Genomic DNA, 13628 nt, shown 5'->3' with positions numbered 1-13628 from the left:
GTTCCGGATTCTGACCCTTGAAGGATACTCTTCTAGCTTTGTGATTTCCAGCCAAGAGTTCCAGGAGCCTTAACTGAGATGTGTGAATACCAACTTGGTGATAATCTCTGTCATGATGCAGCCATCTTCATCTTGTGAAGGATGACTTCCCCAGACCCAGCAGACAAACACTCATGCACAATAAATGTTGTATTAATGGATAATAAATAGGTCATGAGTTAAAGACAGAAAGGCAGGTGGGGAGAGGAAGGGAGGGCCCTGCTGAGGGGAAAGCTCAGGTGATGCTGACCTCAGTGTGAGGGGACAGGGAGCTGCATTCACAGCCTTTGGCTGGAGGTTGCATTAATAATCGGAGCCACTGCAGAAGCTGGAGGTGACTGCATGAGTTTCTCCTCTGGACTGAACCATTCCCTGCTGGAGCCTGGAGGAGGCTGATGAGCCCAGGAAACACAAGAAGTACAGACTCACTGAGCTTACACAATGTAACAGGTTCCGGTCAGGGTTGAATCAGTAGCACTTCCTGGAGGTGTGGGGGGGAATCTTGAGTGGAGCTGCTGGGAGCCATGCAGAGGCTTACAGTGATGTAGCTGTTATGAGTGGATACTCACACTGGGCAGGGCTGTTCAGTGATTATCTCCCGACTCACACAGGCTCCCGTGAGTAACCAGGTTGCCCAGAGTTCACCGAGCTGACCATGGATGGATGCTCTCCTGGGTCTGCTGTAGCTGTCTCTGTCTGGCCTGGAGGAAATGCACTCCTTAATCAGGTGACACAGCTGTGTCCATTGTTATCAGCCCACAGTGTCTATTCCAGATTTGAGATCTAAGTCCTGTTTCTAAGATACAGTACGAAGAATATGGTGTTGCTGGTTTCCTGGAGCAGGCACTGCAGTGGAAAGATGCATGTGATACAGTGTAAGGGAATAACAAAGAACAGGTTGTGTCCAGAGCTGGAGGGCAAAAGACAAGGCGACCAGAGTGCAGGTGAGTGGAGGAGGGCAGAGAGCTATTGGTTTTTAATTTTTGGTTTTCCAAGACAGGGTTTCCGTATGTAGTAGCCCTGACTGTCCTGGAACTTACTATGTAGACCAGGTTGGCCTCAAACATAGATCATGCTGCCTCTGCCTCTGCTTCTGCTGGGATTAAAAGTTGCACATCCACCACTCCTTGAGTTATTATTATTTAAGATTGTTTAAGATTGTGTGTGTGTGTGTGTGTGTGTGTGTGTGTGTGTGTGTGTGTGTGTGTGTGTTTATAGCCAGGTCTCTGACTTCAGGGTCTGTAGGCTTGGATTTTTAAAAAACTTCTTTAATATGGTTTCTTTAATACTTCAACCTCCCATCTAGCTCACCACCCACCAGAGGTAGTGGGAAAGAAAGGCTAATAGGGTGAAGTGGGACATGGATTTGTTTAGAAATAGTTCCTTGGGGTGATTCCAATCTTTGTTGTCAGGATATGAGCAGTCAGGTCCACTAGCAAACTACTAAACAGGAATCAGCAGCCACAGTCCAGTGCACTCAACAAATACCACACTGGGAGCAGCAGTAGCACCTCAATCCAGAAGAAACCAAGAGGCTCCGCCAATTGGCACAAGTCAATGGAAGGCAAGAATCCCCTGTATACCACAAGAAGTTCTTTGGTGCATTTTCTCTCTACAAAGTCACAACAAGCAAAGATCAGCTGTTGTTGTAAAATTATAAAACCTCAAATGCTGTCTTTTACTCCTGCTAGATCCGGCACCACGGTGCCCCAAGATAGCTGGTAGATATCTTGCCACAAACACACATCCCAATTCCCTGGCCGCCCAGTGTGTCTAGCTGCCACACACTCTCTTAAACTTAAATCGCTACATGAAAGAACACACAACACAATAACCTCTGATCCAATTGATAAGATAGAATTGTCCACCTAAACATACAAAGCCCTGTACACATCTATCCCTTAAGAACATTCATAACAACCTGTAAATACACAGAGTGGTATCTTTTTTTTTTTAAGATTTTTTTTATTTTATATGAGTACCCTGTCACTCTCTTCAGACACAGCAGAAGAGGGCATCAGATTGTGTTGCAGACGGTTGTGAGCCACCATGTGGTTGCTGGGAATTGAACTCAGGACCTCTGGCAGAGGAATCAGGCTCTTAACCATTGAGCCATCTCTCCAGCCCCACAGAGTGGAATCTTAATGCCAGCCTCCATGTTCTCTCCGCACTTTCTCTCCTCCAGATCCAGTCTCCTCCTCTTCCCACAAACTTTTCTCCCACCCATCCTTCCTTCTCGTCCAATGACAGGCCTCGTTCTATTTTGTACCCGCCTACACCTGCGTGATGACACCACCCACAATCAGCAAGGCAGTGCACAGGGGAACCAGTGCCAGGGTTTTTCCTGTAGACTCACATTTATTCTCTCAAAATATCACATGTCTGCTTCAGCAAAATATTCTCTCACCTGTGTCTGCCTCAGAAAAACATCATATGGGGCTGGAGAGATGGCTCAGCAGTAAAGAGCACAGACTGCTCTTCCGGAGGTTCTCAGTTCAATTCCCAGCAACCACATGGTGGCTCACAACCATCTGTAGTGAGATCTGATGCCCTCTTCTGATGTGTCTGAAGACAGCTACAGTGTACTTATATAGAATAAATAAATAAATCTTAAAAGAAAAGAAAGAAGACAGACAGACTTTGACAGCACAGTCAACTGATCTGAAGACCTAATCTAGGAGAACCAGGCTTGAATTGGAAATTTCTGGTTTACTTGGAGATGCGGTTATGTCCTGAGATGTTTTTCTGGAAACTTTCTTATGAGAGGATGTTTTTGTTGCAGCAGACACGTGGTGTTTTCTGGAAGCTGTCTGGAAAGGGGCATGGGATGTTTTGGTATACCTTGAGAGATGACCTCTTGAGAGAACTCGTGGTGTTTGGAAAGGGTCTAGATATAACCCAACAGACCACAGACGACACTGTTTGGCTTTGGTTCCCCTTGCCACTCTTTGCGGGTCGTCGTTGGACTTTGCTGAAGCCGGTCTTCACTGATGATGCTGATGCCTTCTCCCCCGATCCTTTGTCATGACTTTGTAGAGAGAAACAAACCAAAGAACTTCTGGTGGTGTCCTAGCAGCTTCTTCCTGCTTCTGCAGACTCAGGCCGATGGGTAGAGCCTCAAAGTTGCTTCTGGATTGAACTGCCAATACTGACCCGTGTGAGCTCAAGTGCTGGTATCCTGACGACGCAGATTGGATTCACCACAAAGAACTATTTCTAGACAGGTGCCCATCTTCCTTTGCCCTGTTACCCTTTCCTCTCTTCTACCTCTGGTGGGTGGTGGGCTAGAAGAGAGGTTAAAACATTTAAGTAAGCTTATTAAAGTAGGTTTTGAAAACTCGAAGCCCACACAGGGCATCTGGAAGGATCCATGTGTGAGTTATGTTACCAATCCTTGCTTGGTGCTGGAGGACATCAGACTGAACACTGTGGGGACAGATTGGGAAGCTCCTTCTCTTGGACTCTGTGACCCTTAGGAACCCAGGGATTCTCCCGTACAGACCATCTCTGCAGGGTAGTTGGGTGACTCAGCCTGAGTGAGGTCATGTGCTGCAGAGAAAAGAATCACAGAGAGCCAAGGCATAAAAATATGCTGAGTAAATTCGTGGAGCTGGAGAGGTTGTTCAGAGGTGAAGAATGCTTATTGCTGTTCCACAGGACCTGGGTTCAGTTCCCAGCTCTCACCCACTTGTAACTCCAGCCTCAGAGGGGATAGGGCGCCCTCTGCTGGCCGCCTGGGGTGCTCCATGAACGTGGCACACAGAGATACATGGAGCAAAATACCCTTATACATAAAAATTTTTTTTAAAGAACAAAATAGAAATGAAGGGAAATAAGATTTCGTTAAAGAGATCCTTTAACAATATTGGGGACACTACCGCATGGAGGAACACCTACCAACCCTACTGCAGGGCTCTAGGGTTCCCTGCACTAGATTTATACACTGGTCTTGGAGATTCAGCAACAGAAGGCAAAAATCGACATAACTCCCCCTACAGAGTGGCCCGTGATGTTACTGGTCTATGAAGCCTGTGTGTTCAACAAATTATGCTGTTTTTGTTGTTATGTCTTGTAGCTCAGGGTGACCTTGAATTCTCTGTTTAAGATTTATTTATTATGTACACGTTTTGTCTGCACATATGCCGGACTGCCACAAGAGGGCGCCAGATTCCTGAGCATTCAACTCAGGACCTGTGGAAAACCAGTTGGTGCTCTCAACCTCTGAGTCATCTCTCCTGTCCCGAACTTGAATTCTCGATTCTCCTGCCTCACCTCAGCATGCCAAGTGTCAGGTAGGTAGGTAGGTAGGGGTGTGTGTGTGTGTGTGTGTGTGTGTGTGTGTGTGTGTGTGTGTGTGTGTGTGTGTGTGTTATGTCACTGTGACTGGAGAGTGTGGTGTTGAGTAAGAATCAAGGGAGGAGCCAGAGTTGCAATCTGTGTTTCAGCCCGAAGATCATAAGGACCCGTGAAAACCGCAAAATAGAGGATTTGGGGCTGAAGGGGAAATTCCTGGCTGCTTCAGTATGAAGAGCCTTCCCCAGCTTTCAAAGCTCACAGCCACTTAGGTGATCCAGACCTGGACAGGCTCCTACTCCTGTGTTCTGCTGCCGCCTGGCGGCCTCGAGCGGCATCGCAGCTCCCAAAGGTCCTGGGAATGGACTGGGCTGTGGCAAAAGTCCCTCCAGACTGTAGGAACTGCTTGAAGGTCTGAGGCTTCCAATGTCCCCGAAGCTGTCCGGGTCACATTGAACAAGGGCCACAGTAAGGAACCGGATATCCCCTGCACAGTCCCCGCATCGGAGCGTTAGTTTCTCTTTCTTTTGTTGTTGCTGTCGCCCGGGATATGAGCTCCCCACCTCCTGACCCTGTCCTCACTGAGCTGCACACCAGCTGAGTTTGATGGGACCCACCCCATGAAAGGGTTCCGGGTTTCTTTAGGATTAAATGCCTTTAATCCCAGCCCTCAGGAGGGCGGACCTCTGTATTCTTGGACCACATAGCAAGTTCCAGAACACCTAGGGCTATGAGGTGAATCCAGGATCCTGGGAGCCCCAGGGCTGGCACCTGAAGGGAATGGTGGAGTAGGTGGGAAAGTTGTGACAAGTGAGAAAGCAGCATGGATTCCCAGGGCCAGGTCTCGGTGAGCTTAGGGTCCCCCGGCCTGGTATAGCCAAGGTCCTGGGGTATATAGGGTAAAGGAAACAACCTCAAATTACCCTTTCTTTTCCTGACAGCTTCTTTCACCTGAAATTTCCTCCCATGCTGTAGATGGGACAGGGGGACTGCTTCCTGCCACTCACCTATGTCCCAGCTCTTTACTTTCAGGACAGGGTCTAGGCTGACCTTGGGCTTATTCTGTAACTGATGCAGCCTTTCCCACCAGTGCCTCGGGCTCCCAATTAACCAGGACTGCAGGTCTACAAACCAGCCTGGCTTTTGTTTAAGACTTGGTCAAGGTTCCAGGTGATGGTGGTTCACACCTATAGTCCTAGCCCTTGACTAGGAGGATCTCTGAGTTTGAGGCCAGCCTGGTCTACAGAGTGAATTCCAGGACACTTGGGGCTACACAGAGAAACCCTGTCCCGAAAATCAAAGAACTTGGTCAAGGATGTTCCTTCACTCTAGAACATGTGGGTCATGACCACTTTGAGGGCCAAAGCACCCTTTCACAGGGGTTGCTTAAGACCATCAGAAAACACAGATGTTTCTATTACTATTCTTAACAGTGGCAAAGTTATAGTTATGAAGTAACAATGAAAATAATTTTATGGTCGGGGTTACCATAAAGAACTGTATTAAAGGGTCTCAGGAAGGTTGAGAATCACTGCTCTCCAAACTCCATACAGAGGTGGGGCAGAGGGCAGTGGGAAGGTCTGGGTCACATGTAAATGACAAGGTCTGTTTTGGAACCAGGTCCATCCCTGCCTCGACACATGGGTGCAGGTGTTACAGGCCCTCCACTCTCAAAGGAGCTGTGACAGCCACTTAGAAGACAACACAGACAATCTCAGAGTCTGTGTGGATCTTTCCCATGGTAGCCCTGAAGACAGTGCACAAAGCTATCACCTTCCCAGGCCTGTGGCATGTGCCACCCTCCTGGAGAAGTACAAACAGTTTCACCTGAGCAACTATGCCGCCCCTGGGCCAGAAGCACCAACAGGCCTTGGGCTACTACCCCACCCTCAATTATTTTCCATTCCCTCTTCTGTTCTATGACCAGCCATCTCATGCTATAGAACATCACTAAGGATGGCCATGTTGATCCAGTGGCTCATGTGGATTCCCTCTTAGCTCCAGAGTCCCTCAGGAAAATGTGCAGTTCTGTGCTGAGAAAATGTACAGTCCCTGCTGCTCTTAGTCAGAGGCACTGGTGAGCACTCCTTTAGGAAAGGCTGCATCCCCACACTCCTAGGACCACTAAGGGCTCTGCCTGGGAAAATGCAGACCAGGAGGACCGCCCTGTGAGGAGTGTTTGGGAAGAGGACTGACAGCTGAGCTCACCCAGCGAATTCCACAGGAGCTTTGCACACACAGGGTTTACAGGACAAAGACATTTTGCACAAACGTTTGCCTGCTCCAACAGGGACCCATGCATCCAGGGAACAGGATAGCTTAGGGTCTCATATTCTGTTTCCAGTACACCCCTGTGTCCACTCCTGCCCTAGAGAAGGCTGGAAAGTGCCCAGGCTCTGTCACAAGAGTCCTGACACCTGCTGCCATCACTGCCTTCCCAGGATGAGGTCACTGAAGAAACAGTGCTTCTTTCTGTATTCCACAGGATGGGATGTCAGACATGGGGTCCCCTCCACACCATCCACTTCAGTCTGCACTGATGGTGGAGATGTTGAGGCTTAAATCTTGAATATTCTGAGGTGCTTTGCATAAGAATGGCCCTTATGGGTTCAGATATTTGAAGACAGTCACCAGGGAATGGGGCACTATGAAAGGATTAGGAAAATTGGAAGGTGTGACCTTGGTGCAGGAAGTGTGTCACTGGGAGCAGGCTTTGAGGTTTCAGAAGCCCCTGCCAAACCCAGTGTTGCTCTGTCTGCTGCCTGCAGATGAGGATGAGCTCTTAGCTACTGCTCAGCCCCATGCCTGCCTGCCTGCCTGCTGTCCATGGTGAGAACAGACTAAGCCACTGACACCATAAGCAAGACCCAATGAAAGGCTTTCTCTTTAAGAACAGCCTTGGTCATGGTGGCCTTGCACAGCACTAGAACAGTGTCTAAGACACGTCGTATCATTTCCCAGTCTCTCTATCTATGTCCCCATCCATCCAGCAGTCACCTCACCTAGAAGCTAGATGGACACTAATGCTCATAATGACCAGACCCAAGGCACCATAGCTGTCCCTCTGCTGATGTCATTCCTGAGATTGCCCAACACAACCAAGCCCCGTACTGTAGAGAGCTCGGCAGAGACAGCTTCACTACTGAGAAGACAGAAGTGGATACAGGAGTGACATAGGAATAGTAGGGAACGGGTAAATTATTCAGTCTATTCTTACATACAACTTTGTGTGTTGATACAAAATTGTAATTTTTACAAATTATATTAGCTTTGTGTATTGAAACAAAATTGATGTTTATTTCATTACATTAGTATAGATCTTTGTGTATGGATTCAAATTAAGGTTACAGTTGGTTACATTGGTATAGATCCTTGGAAATTGATACAAAAGTAACGTTACATTTTGGTAACAACAGAATAACTTATACCTATGTATCAACCACATGACATTAAGATACCTATGAATTTCATAACAAGGCCATGGGAAGTACTAGTCCTTTAGCCTATTACAAACTAAGAAAATTTGTAAAATGCTAGTTAATAATTAATCAAACTTTTGTTTGTTTGGTTTTGTTAGGTACTAGTTTTCAAAAAACCTCAGACATCTACCGAATATAACATTTAAATCTGTCTTATTAATTTAAGACTATTTTTTTTTACAATGAGATGTGTCCGCTCCTGGCGGCACCGCCATACTACTTCAAGGAAGACGCTGAGCATTGAAGAACCTCTTTACAGAGTTTGCTTCACATGTGGCTGCCACTGGGCAAGAAACTGTCCTTCCTTCAACTGCTGACAGAATACTGTCCAACCTGGACCAAGAAAGCACAGGAAGGCAAATGCTGAACTCTGTCAAGACTAGGTAGAGAAGAAGTCCCTCATGGTTCACAGAACAATCTGTCAGATGCTCTGGGCCAGTGGCCTGAAGACATGGATGCTCCAAACTTCCAGAAACCCCTGGGTGACTGTCCAGGTAGCCAGCAGTCTCTGTCCTTCCTATGCTTTCAGAAGCTGCTTGTTCTGCACTTCCTGTCTATTTTGAGAACATTTATTCTTCTCAGGTCTCTGATGGGGTTGAAGACTAGATAGTTAAACTCTCACAGTTAAACCTAAATTGTTTAGGATTTTAAAAATGTTTTAAGGTTTTTTTAATTTATTTTAGATTTATTTTAGTTATATGAGCACACTGTTGCTATCTTCAGACACACCAGAAGAGGGCATCAAATCCCCATTACAGATGGTTGTGAGCCGCCATGTGATTGCTGGGAATTGAACTCAGAAACCTCTGGAAGAGCAATTAGTGCTCTTGACCGCTGAGCCATCTCTCCAGCACTGTTTTAAGGTTTAAAAAGAGGTAGGTTCATAAGTGTGAGTTTTGATAGAAAGCAATTTGTGTACAGACCTTTGGACTCACCGAGCTTGGATAGAGAGTGGAACACTTTCTCCGAGGTTGCCAAATTCAAATAAGTGGACTGGACATTGTGAGTGTGATGGTTACCGGACTGTATATAGTTTACTGATGCTGGAAAAACAGCAACTGTTCAGACAAAAAGGGGGGAATGTTTCAAGATACCTGATCACCTTGTGTAGCCCGAGATTGTGAACTTGGAACAGGAAAATCCTGTCTCTGCTTGTGGAGTTGCACAGCCCTAAGAGACGCCTTTAAGCCAAGAGCGTTCTGTTCAGTGTGGACAGGTTGTTGTGGTGTGGTTCAGACTTACACACACGTTTTCTCCAACAGCTTTCTGTAAACGGTGTTAAATAAAATCAACCATAGGTCAAGAGGCAGAGCATGCGATCTGAAGGCAGGGGTGGACATAGGAAAACACAGGAAGCAGAAAGGAGGGAGAGTGAGGTGGAGGGAACTGAAGGTGTGGAGAAGGAGCTCTCACCTGCTAAGGCCTTGCTAGAGTAGGGAGGTCTTTCTTGGCCTCGTTGAGCCAGCAGGTTTTCACCCCAAAATCTGGCCCCTTCATCTTCATTCATAAAATTGAGGGACTGGGATTTTGTTTTTAAAAACAACATACCATGAAAATCAATGTTTTAAGATAGAAACCAGGTCCATCTTGGCTGATGACCTCATCAAAATATAAACTTCCACATGACTGGCAGCCATCTTTACTATGGTTAAAGAGTACACGCACTGTGAGTTCAGGATCATCTTCAGATGACCACAGAATACTAAGTGTAAAACTTAGTGAGTTTCGGGGCTGGGGATTTAGCTCAGTGGTAGAGCGCTTACCTAGGAAGCGCAAGGCCCTGGGTTCGGTCCCCAGCTCCGAAAAAAAGAAAAAAAAAAATTTAAGGTTTTGAATGTCTACTTGGCTTATCAAAAGCTGGTTTAAGATGTGTGTCTAAACTGCTATGCCTTTGTTAACTGCTGAGCACCAAGCTGCTATAAAGAGTAGATAAGAACAACACACGCTGGATGAATAAGGTAGGCATTTCATTCTAAAATTTTATGTTATATGAGCATTATATGCATTCATGCCTTTGTGACTGTGACAGACTCCTGGAACCATAATTACAGACCATCCTGCCTTCGATGTGGTTGTTGGGATTTGAACTCAAGACCTCTGGAAGAGCAGCCAGTGCTCTTCTCTTCTGAGACATCTCTCAACCAGTTATATTTGATAACAAATAAGGGATACTGATTAACACGTTATACTTTCTAAGGCCTATTCAGCGTTACCGTGACATTTGTGTAGCTTTGTGTCCTTGTTCACCTTGTTGGGCTTTAGCTGTTGGAGAAACTGAGTCATAGAAAAACTGTGGTGACCTATAATGGTATGCGATGAAAGCAAGACACCAGTCTCTTAAGGACGAAGGTTACAGCATTCATGGTTGGATGATAAAGGAGCTTCATCTCAAATTACAAAGGCTCAAACTTAACAGAGACAAAGTTGCAAAATCTGAATCTTAGGAAAGTTGCCAACTTATTGTAAACTGTTGAGGACAATTAACAATGCACGTCAAGAACAGGAATACAGTTTATTAAGCTCCTGTGTATGTTTCCAAAGTTAAGCACAAAACAAGTTACTAGAAACTAGGGAAGTTTGTTCAGGTCAGATATCCTTACTATATTACAGCCCTGAAAACTGATGCTGCCCTGGGTCTTCTGCCTGCACTGAAATCAAGACTCCCACAGTGGAACCTTCAGTGATATTCCAGGTAAGGGAGAAGTCTGTCACTTTTAAGAGATTTGGAAGCTGCTTGGTCTGTACTTCCTGCTTACTCAGGTGAAATTCATGCTCCGCAGAGCTCTGATGGTGTTGACTAGGGAGAGTTTTGTCAGTTGAACCGCAAGCAACAGCATGGGCTTCAGGTGCTCCTCAGTTCTCTCCCTTTGTAAACATCATAGGCCACTTTCCTAGAGTTGCTACTGTGTCTAGACACTGATCACATTGTTGCCAGATTCTAAGAAGAGATAAACCTACGCCACAGATTTCAATGTAACTTCTTACTATCCCTTTTTGTAAAGGAAGATGTTTTACAATGATTGCTCTCAGTAACCAATCACCTGCATCTTGTGGTGAGTAATTGGATAGAAAAAACTGTGAAGTTTAAGTAGGTTCTAAGGATATGAAAGCTTAAGTTGCAAGACTCTTAAAACTGTGTTTTGAGATCGGTGGATGTGACTTATAAAGGTCTGAAAAAGTGCTTTAACTGCAATTTATAAAGGTCTAAGGAGGTGTTTTAAGGTGTGCAAATGCAATTGTAAAGGTCTAAGAAAGTGATTTAAGGTGTATGTAAAAACGAAAACGTTGCCTAGCAAGCGCAAGGCCCTGGGTTCGGTTCCCAGCTCCAAAAAAAGAAAAGAAAACAAAAACAAAAACAAAAACGTTCCGATTTTTTCCTTCTCTATGCTACAATTATATTTAGACCTAGAAAGCTCAGAGTTTAAAATTCATCAATGGAGTTCAGATGAGTTATTGATCTAAGTATGATAAATTGTGATTGCTATTACAGTCACAAGCTCAAGATATGTATTTCCTATGGTATGCTATACTTCTAAGTACAGACTAAATGTGCTTCTCACTGACCTAAAAAATGTTTGTCCAATCTGTACACACCCAGTGTCTGGAGAGAGGAAAAAGTGCTCATGCTTTCAATGCCAAGTCATTTTGGGGTCCCCATGCTTTTACTACAACTCAAAGGCATGAGACTGCTGCCTTTTCTACAATGTGACATCCAGTACAGAACACAGTGATATGTTAGCATGTCTAAAATTTATCTCATTTTGTAAACATAAAAAACTCTTCTAAGCTTTGAAGAATCTACCTGAATCCACCTCTCATGAGTCAAATGGTTTCCAGATAAGCACTGTTGATAAACAGCCTGTTTCGTCTCCTGCCTATTCAGTTTATTCCCAAGGGTGGGGTTTCCTTCTCCTCTCTGAAGTGTTGGGATGCCCCACCCCCAACTAATGGGCCTAAAAGTTTCAAAGGATCTCCTAAGGAACAAATATCTTCTAATCTCCTTAACTTTACCTTCTGATCCTTATCTATACAGATGTGCTTCAGGGAAATGCTAGCTCCAGGTGTTTCCTCAAAATCTGGGTGCCACACAGCTTCAAATCACCTGCCCCATGATGGTTCAACTTAAAGATGAGACTGCATTTCTCAGCTGCAGATGGCCCTGCAGAGCCTGGACAGTGAGGGGACAGTCTGGTGTTTTTGAACCTCCCCAGCTTCCCAGCTTTCTTGGGTCCTCAAAGTTGTTGCCTTACCCCAGAGAGCAGGAGGCAGTCTAAAGTGTATGGTGACCCTGTGAGGCCTCATGGTTCATCCCTTCCTATTTTCTCACCGTACAGAGTAAATAAGAGGAAGGGATGTCTGTAACCAACAATCACCCACGTTCCAGAACCAGCCTGCTCTCAGACCCTCAGTGCCAGAAGCCAGATCATCACCAGCCACCAAATGTGACACATTTCTACTGTGGACACAAGTCGTGCACCCTTATCCTGCCCAGGTCTTCGCAGATGGCTCTTTTTCTCTTCTGCCCACCCCCAATAAATCTCTCACATGAAGCCTGTTCTGTGGTGTGATCTTTGCAACATCCCCTAGCCCTCTGATCCATGCGAGAACTCTAAGAAGCGTCCCAGGGTCACCCTGATTGTTTGCCCAGCTGGGCAGGTGTCTGGTGGAGCAGGACCTGAACCTGCATGAAGTCTGAGCAAAGACGGAAATAGTAAACGTTCAAAGAGTGGAAGGGTGCTTCTTCTCATTCCTCTTTTAATACTGTCTGTCTGTCTGATGTGTTGGCATGTATGCATGTTGTACACATGTATACATGCATGTATGTACATTTGTATGCATGCATGTATGTACATTTGTATGCATGCATGTATGTATGTTTGTATGTATCTGTCTCTATGTGTATCTATATCTAACTTTCTATCTGTCTGTCTATCTATCTACCTACCTAACCTACCTAACTTACCTACCTCTCTCCTCAGTCCCTCCAAAATCAGATTAGCCTGCTCTGAGGGAGAAAATGTCCCTATTTCTCTCCTCCCCCCACTTGCTCTGACTTTATCATTCTCTCCTGTGATTATATCAGCAGCAGCATCCAACAGGCAGGGGACAGACAAGTCCTCAGGACTGAGGGGCAGGGATGAGGTGGGAACCCACCCCTTCTTTGCATTCCAACTGTTGTTTACCTTGGGTCCTCCATCCAGAGGGTAGGTCAGGGGGAGGAGCTCATCCACATTCTCCTCCCTCAGCTCTCACTGGGCGACCCTGCACCAGGAAGCCATGCTGTTTGCATTTTGTCAACTTGACACAAACCAAGACAGATTTGGGAAGAGGATCCTGAGAAGAGAAAATGCCTCCATCCAGGGCCGCCTTTAGAAAAGTCTATGAGGCATTTTTAAAGTTATTATTAACGATGAATATGGAAGGGCTCAGCCCACTTGGAGGTAATCCTGGCTGGTGGTCGTGGATTGTACAAGAAAACAGGTTGAGCATGCCATGAGGAACAAGGTAGTTAGCAATGGTTCTCATGGTCTCTGCTTCAGCTCCTACCTCTAGAGTCCTGCCTCAAGATCCTGCCCTGAATCTCTTCAATGATGGACTGTGATGTGGAAGTGTAAACGGAAAAAAATCCTTTCTTCCTCAAGTTGCTTTTGGTCATGGGGTCTTATCACAGCAATGGAAACCCTCATTAACACAGAGGTGCACAAGGGCCCTACACTGTTCCCTGAGTTCTCCTGCAGAACAACCCTGCCCTTCTCTTGCTCTGGAGCCACAACCCTCATTAGCTCCTAGGATCTGATTCGCTTTGACCTCCAACTG

This window comes from Rattus norvegicus, chromosome 20 (assembly GCF_021556685.1).
Source record: "Rattus norvegicus strain SHRSP/BbbUtx chromosome 20, alternate assembly SHRSP_T2T, whole genome shotgun sequence".
Taxonomy (NCBI): Eukaryota; Metazoa; Chordata; class Mammalia; order Rodentia; family Muridae; genus Rattus; species Rattus norvegicus.
The sequence above is the reverse complement of the archived record's forward strand: the minus strand, read 5'-3'. Positions refer to the sequence as shown.